The sequence below is a fragment of the Microcaecilia unicolor genome, chromosome 2, assembly GCF_901765095.1.
Source record: "Microcaecilia unicolor chromosome 2, aMicUni1.1, whole genome shotgun sequence".
Lineage (NCBI taxonomy): Eukaryota > Metazoa > Chordata > Amphibia > Gymnophiona > Siphonopidae > Microcaecilia > Microcaecilia unicolor.
Genome location: NC_044032.1, coordinates 620,283,661 through 620,289,660, shown reverse-complemented (window position 1 = coordinate 620,289,660; position 6,000 = coordinate 620,283,661). Strand labels below are relative to the sequence as shown.

The 6,000-nt window shown below is 46.7% G+C and overlaps 1 protein-coding gene across 1 annotated transcript in view; it reads left to right on the top strand.

Moving 5' to 3' along the window:
• The first annotated feature begins 548 nt into the window (after positions 1-548).
• The window catches only part of EDNRA (endothelin receptor type A), a 132,530-nt gene continuing 127,078 nt past the window's right edge, over positions 549-6,000 (top strand). The window contains exon 1 of the mRNA XM_030191670.1: positions 549-705. The gene's annotated coding sequence lies outside the window, so the exon portion shown is untranslated. The remainder of the gene's footprint in view (positions 706-6,000) is intronic.

Genomic DNA, 6,000 nt, shown 5'->3' with positions numbered 1-6,000 from the left:
CCTATAAGTGGCCCGGGGACATATTGAACAAGCTTTTTGTAAAATGCACTGCACATTGTTGAATTTCCCAACTGGAACATTCATCTTCTCACCTAGATGACTTACACATCAAGTGGGCTTATATTTTTCGAAGCGCCTACTTTTACTGGGTCAGTAGTTAAAGGAAATATGTTCAACCGCTTCTGCCCATATTACAGGATGAGGTTATTACCGCCTTCTTCAGCTTATAAAAACATTATCCTACAAACTCAGGTGGCTTTGATTTTCCAGCACTGCCAGCGTTTTGTATGGCTCAGTGGACTAAAAGGAATGGAATACTCATAAAGGTTGCAAGATGAGTGTGCTGTACTGCTGCCAGTCAGGAAATAGTTAATGATCTCATTGTTTCCTTTGCCTGGGAGGCAGGCGGTGTGTAGGATTTTTTTTTTTTCTTTAGTCTTTTCTGTTAGCAATTCAGGGGAGGAGGAGAATGTGAATCCCACCCAGTTAGAATGTCTGAGACAGGGAGGATTTGGAAGGTCCCCTCCCCCCTCCCGCTGTCTGGGAAGGCATAGACTAGACGAGGAAGCTGCGGGTGCTCCCTGCAGCAGGATGTGAATTATTGGGAAGGGAGCCGGGGTTGCCTATCCATTACATCTCGCACATGCCGACGCTCTTCAGCCCAAAGTGCAGCCTGTTCCCGAGACGGAAGCGTGACGGATCCGGGTAAAGTTGCAATAGCTTTCTCTCCTACTGATCTGGGACTCGCTCTGCATGCATGATCCCTGTCATCGGCTGGGATAGTTTGTGAGTTTGCGCGTGCAAAATTAAATAAAATGATGTGAACAAATTGGATAAGAACTGGAGTTAAATTGCATGGACGCTACTGGTACTTTTACGTTTATTTACCTGTAAAGCATCCTGTGTTTATTCTGCTAAAGTTCTGTAGGGCATCTATGCCTTTTCTTTCTAGTATTGAAGTATTTGTCAAAATAAAACTTTTAAGAAACATCACATTTCCAAACGTTAATATGTATGCTGGTCTTTATCTCATTCAAATGTGGCATATATGGATGAAACAACTTTAGGAGGGAATTTCGGTTGTGCAAAAGCTTTCCTTGCAATCATAAATTCTCTTATGGGTAACTAATGTCTTGGGTGAGGTGCAGACCACAGTTCTGTTTTTGCTGGGAAGTGGGAAATCTTCAGAGCTCTGTTCTCTCCGGATTTTTGGTTTCGGAGTGGGGTGCTGTACTGATTATTGGTGGGGGGGGGGGGTATTTTCACAGCTCTGTTCTCTCCAGATTGTTGGTTTGAGGTTGGGATACTGTATTGATTATTGTTGGTGGGGGGGGGGGGGTTATTTTCACAGCACTGTTCTCTCCGGATTGTTGGTTTCAGAGTGGGTGCTGTACTGATTATTGCTGGGGGGGGGGGTATTTTCACAGCTCTGTTCTCTACAGATTGTTTGAGAATGGGGAGCTGTAGTAATTATTGCTGGGGGGGGGGGGAAGATTTTCACAGCTCTGCTTTCTCCGGATTGTTGGTTTCAGAGTGGGTGCTGTACTGATTATTGGTGTGGTGGGGGGGGGGGGGGTATTTTCACAGCTCTGTTCTCTCCAGATTGTTTGAGAATGGGGAGCTGTAGTAATTATTGCTGGGGGGGGGGAGATTTTCACAGCTCTGCTTTCTCCGGATTGTTGGTTTCAGAGTGGGTGCTGTACTGATTATTAGTGGGGGGGGGGGGTATTTTCACAGCTCTGTTCTCTCCAGATTGTTTGAGAATGGGGAGCTGTAGTAATTAGATTTTCACAGCTCTGCTTTCTCCGGATTGTTGGTTTGGGAGTGGGGTGCTGCACTGATTATTGCTGGGAAGGCCGGGGAAGATATTTTTCATGGATCTATTCTCTCTGGATTGTAGGTTAGAGAGTGGGGCGCTGTGCTGTACGGATTATTGCTGAAGTGGGGGGAGAGATTTTCGCAGCTCTGTTCTCTCCAGATTGTTGGTTGGGGAGTGGGGCACTGTACTAATGACTGCTGAAGGACGGGGGGGGGGGGGGTCATTTCTCAGCTCTGCTCTCTGCAAATTGTTGGTTTGGGACTGGGGCTGTTATATTGATTATTGCTGGGGGGGGGAGATATTTTCACAGCTCTGCGCTCTCCAGATTGTTGGTCTGGGAGTTGGGTTCTGTACTAAGAACCGGGTGCTCTGTCGCTCCAATTGGACACATGTTGAGCTGCTTTAAGGCGCACAGCTGCTTGTGAGAGGATTGTCCTCTGTTTCTGTTATGAGCACTGCATTCCAAATTTGGATCTGGAAAGTGAACAAGACTAAGAAATTCCCCCCCCCCCCCCACCCAAACACCAAAAATCTTAAAGGCAGAGAAAAATGGTTTGACTAACTTCAGCCCTTGGGCTAATGGACTGTGTATGACAGCATCATCCCGACAGCCTTGTAAGCCTTGGGTGTGTGTCTCACTCACTCACAGAAATAAGCGTCTCAAATAAAACAAAGAATGTATATATAAGGTGATACCTTTTTATTAGGCTAGCTTAATACATGTCTTATTCACCTTTTGGAAGCTAACACCCCTTTCTTTCTATCAGTGGCTCACCAATGGGGGGAGAGCAGGGATAAGGAGGGTGCCATGGCCCCCAGGTGCTAGCCTGAAGAGGGCTATGGTGGTGAGCCTGATGGGTCAAAAAACAAAATCATAGGGCCTTTGTGATGGGTTGTGTGTTCGGAGGGGCACAAATGCAAAAAATACTGGCCACGTGCACTGGAGATCCAGTATGCCACTGCCTTCTGCAGGTCAGAACAGGGTGTTCGCTCCCCAAAGCTCTTCACCAAATATATTGTTAGTTCAATAAAAAATTGTTTATTTGTTATCCTTCATATCAGTGCATTCAAGTGGGACTAACCGGGCAACCACACTCTCTCACACACACACATACACATTTCACTTAATGAAGGGATATGAGACCTATCACCCGCCTTTTCCACAGATATAATTATAACATACAATTAACTGTAATAGGCTGAGACCAACAAGTTTCTTTGGTATAAAACAGGCCGCAGCTCTGTTTATTGGTGACATATACAACCCGATCTAATAGGAACAGATACCATTATTTATTCAGTAGCAAACCCCTGACTACCTGTCATTTAACAGCAAGGAGGGGAATAATCGAATGGCGCCGGCGAAATAGATTGCCGGCGATCTATTTTGGTGGCGCCGCAAACAGCTGGCCGAACCGCATTATTGAAAAAGATGGCCGGCCATCTTTTTTTTCAATAATACGGTTTGGCCCGGCCAAATGCCTTGGATTTCGCCGGGTTTGAGATGGCCGGTTTTGTTTTTCAACGATAATGGAAAAAATGCCGGCGATCTCAAACCCGATGAAATCCAAGGCATTTGGTCGTGGGAGGAGCCAGCATTTGTAGTGGACTGGTCCCCCTGACACGCCAGTACACCAACCGGGCACCCAAGGGGGCACTTCTAAAAATTAAAAAATATATATACAAATAGCTCCCAGGTGCATAGCTCCCTGACCCCGGGTGCTGAGCCCCCCAAATCCCCCCCCAAACCCACTCCCCACAACTCTATACCACTACCATAGCCCTTATGGGTGAAGGGGGGCACCTACATGTGGGTAGAGTGGGTTTTGGGGGGGGTTTGGAGGGCTCAACACTTACCACCACAAGTGTAACAGGTAGGGGGAGTGGGCCTGGGTCCGCCTGCCTGAAGTCCACTGCAACCAACATAAACTGTTCCAGGGACCTGCATACTGCTGTCAGGGAGCTGGGTATGACATTTGAGGCTGGCATACAGGCTGGCAAAAAAAGTTTTTATTTTTATTTTTTTAGTGTGGGAGGGGGTTGGTGACCATTGAGGGAGTACAGGGAGGTCATCCCCCATTCCCTCCAGTGGTCATCTGGTCAGTTGGGGCACCTTTTTAAGGCTTGGTTGTGAAAATAAAAGGACCAAGTAAAACCAGCGAAATACTGATTAACGCCGCTTTTTTTTTCCATTATCCTCGAAAGCCGGCCATCTGGTAGCCATGCCCATGCCCGCCCATGTCCTGCCTTCGCTACGCTGCTGACACGCCCCCTTGAACTTTCATGGCAATGGGAAAGCAGCGATGGTGTCAAAAAAGCAGGTTTCGATTATACCGATTTTGCCGCTTTTGAGAGATCGCCGGCGATCTCCCGATTTGTGTCGGAAGATCGCTGGCAATCTCTTTCGAAAAAAAGCCTGAAGGAGTCATAGCCAAAGCATTAAAACTCCAAATCCTTAATCATCACATCAGCAAGGCTTGCCTCCTCAAGGCGTGGACCACCTTGTGTACCTTGAGACCCTGCCTTAAGCGCAATGCCTTAACCCACCATGCCAGCTAGGTTAAGCCATCAAGATGTGGCCCAATGAACAAATTTGGGTGAACATTAAGGCCATGTCCAGAAGGACCTCCTTCTGCACAGACTCTAGCTTGGGTACCCCTACCCCCCCCCCCCCCCCCCCCCCGCCCCAAAGCTGCAACTAGGCGAAACAACCCGCATCTCGGAGTCTCCTCAGAAAGCAAAAAGGGTGGGATGGACGGGAAATCAAACCACCCCCGGGGAGCAGGAAGAAATCCTGGTCCCCAGAGGGGCCGTCCTTATATTAGTGCTGCCAAGCCCGCCCTCCCCTTAACAGAACTACATCCCTTCTATGACAATTTGAAATGTAGCCAACCAATAAGTGTATGCCATGTCCTCGCGCACTGAACACAGGCCAAGCCAAGGTCTGCCTTCCATTTCTGACCCCTGGCAGACCCGGCCTGAGCACCGGGCGCCGGAAAAGACGAGTGACTCATCCCCTCATTAAGGGCGGGCTCCGGACAAGCTGTTCACCCTACTTACATCTTTCCAGGTCTTGACTCAAATAGCAGTCTTTAGAGGCTGTGGTACCATTTATTGTCCCAGCAAAAAGAGGTTTACTATTACTTAAGAACTGGAGGCTGCATCAGTCCCTTATTGGTGCATTCCTCAGATGCCATCTGGAAAAAATTTGTAAGCAGTGTGATGTTCTGTGGAGTATAGGTCAGAGGCCCAAGTTTCCTGTCACAGATTTTTGAAGCTGTGTATCAAAGTTTCCAAAATTCTACAACTATTATGCATTGCATTTGCATATATTTCAATTATTAGTAGTATATTCAATAATGCTGACATATTTTACATAAATAAAATAAATAACGTTCTCCAACCTTGTTTTGTGTCTGAGTAATTTATTTTGTTCTTTTCAGAATTTTGTGAGGAATGAATTACAAACATTCTTGTGAGGAAGGAGAAGAAGCTGCAATTATCAAAGATGGAGACAAGAGAAGGAAGGAGGGTTGGGAATGGGGAGGAGGAGGAGGAGGAGATTTGGAGATGAGCAGGCAGGAAGAGAGAGAGAGGATAGAGATGAATGAGGGAAGATGCAAAGCAGGAAGATTGGGATGGGGCAAGAAGAAATAAAGGAAAGGAAGGTTCTGAGATGTTGGAGAATGAGGAGATAAGTAGAGGGGTCTTGTAGGATTGGAAGGTCAATCTAGAGAGGAGGTATGTCCCATTGTCCAACCCCCTCCTCCTCATATACATTCTCTCTTCTTTCTACCCTAAACCTGTTTTGCTCCCCTTCACTCTCCATCTCCAGTACTTTTTCTTTCCCTTCCTAACCCCATCTCAGATGCATACACAAACACACATAAACACACACACACACACACACATCTATCTATCTGTTTTGTTTGTGTGTGTATGTGTGTGTGTGTGTGTATACACACACTCGCACATCCACCCTCCTCAAGCTGATTGTGACAAAAAGGGGATATATGTGCACAAACCCCAGCTTCTGTTTCTCAAACCCTCCCCATTCACAACTACTCCGAATCACTTGTATCTCAACTCCTATTCACAATCTTCCAGCCCTTTCTTGAGAAAAATTGATTGTTTACTCTTTCCAAAAATACTAGGTCTAGGGGGCACGCAATGAAGCAACA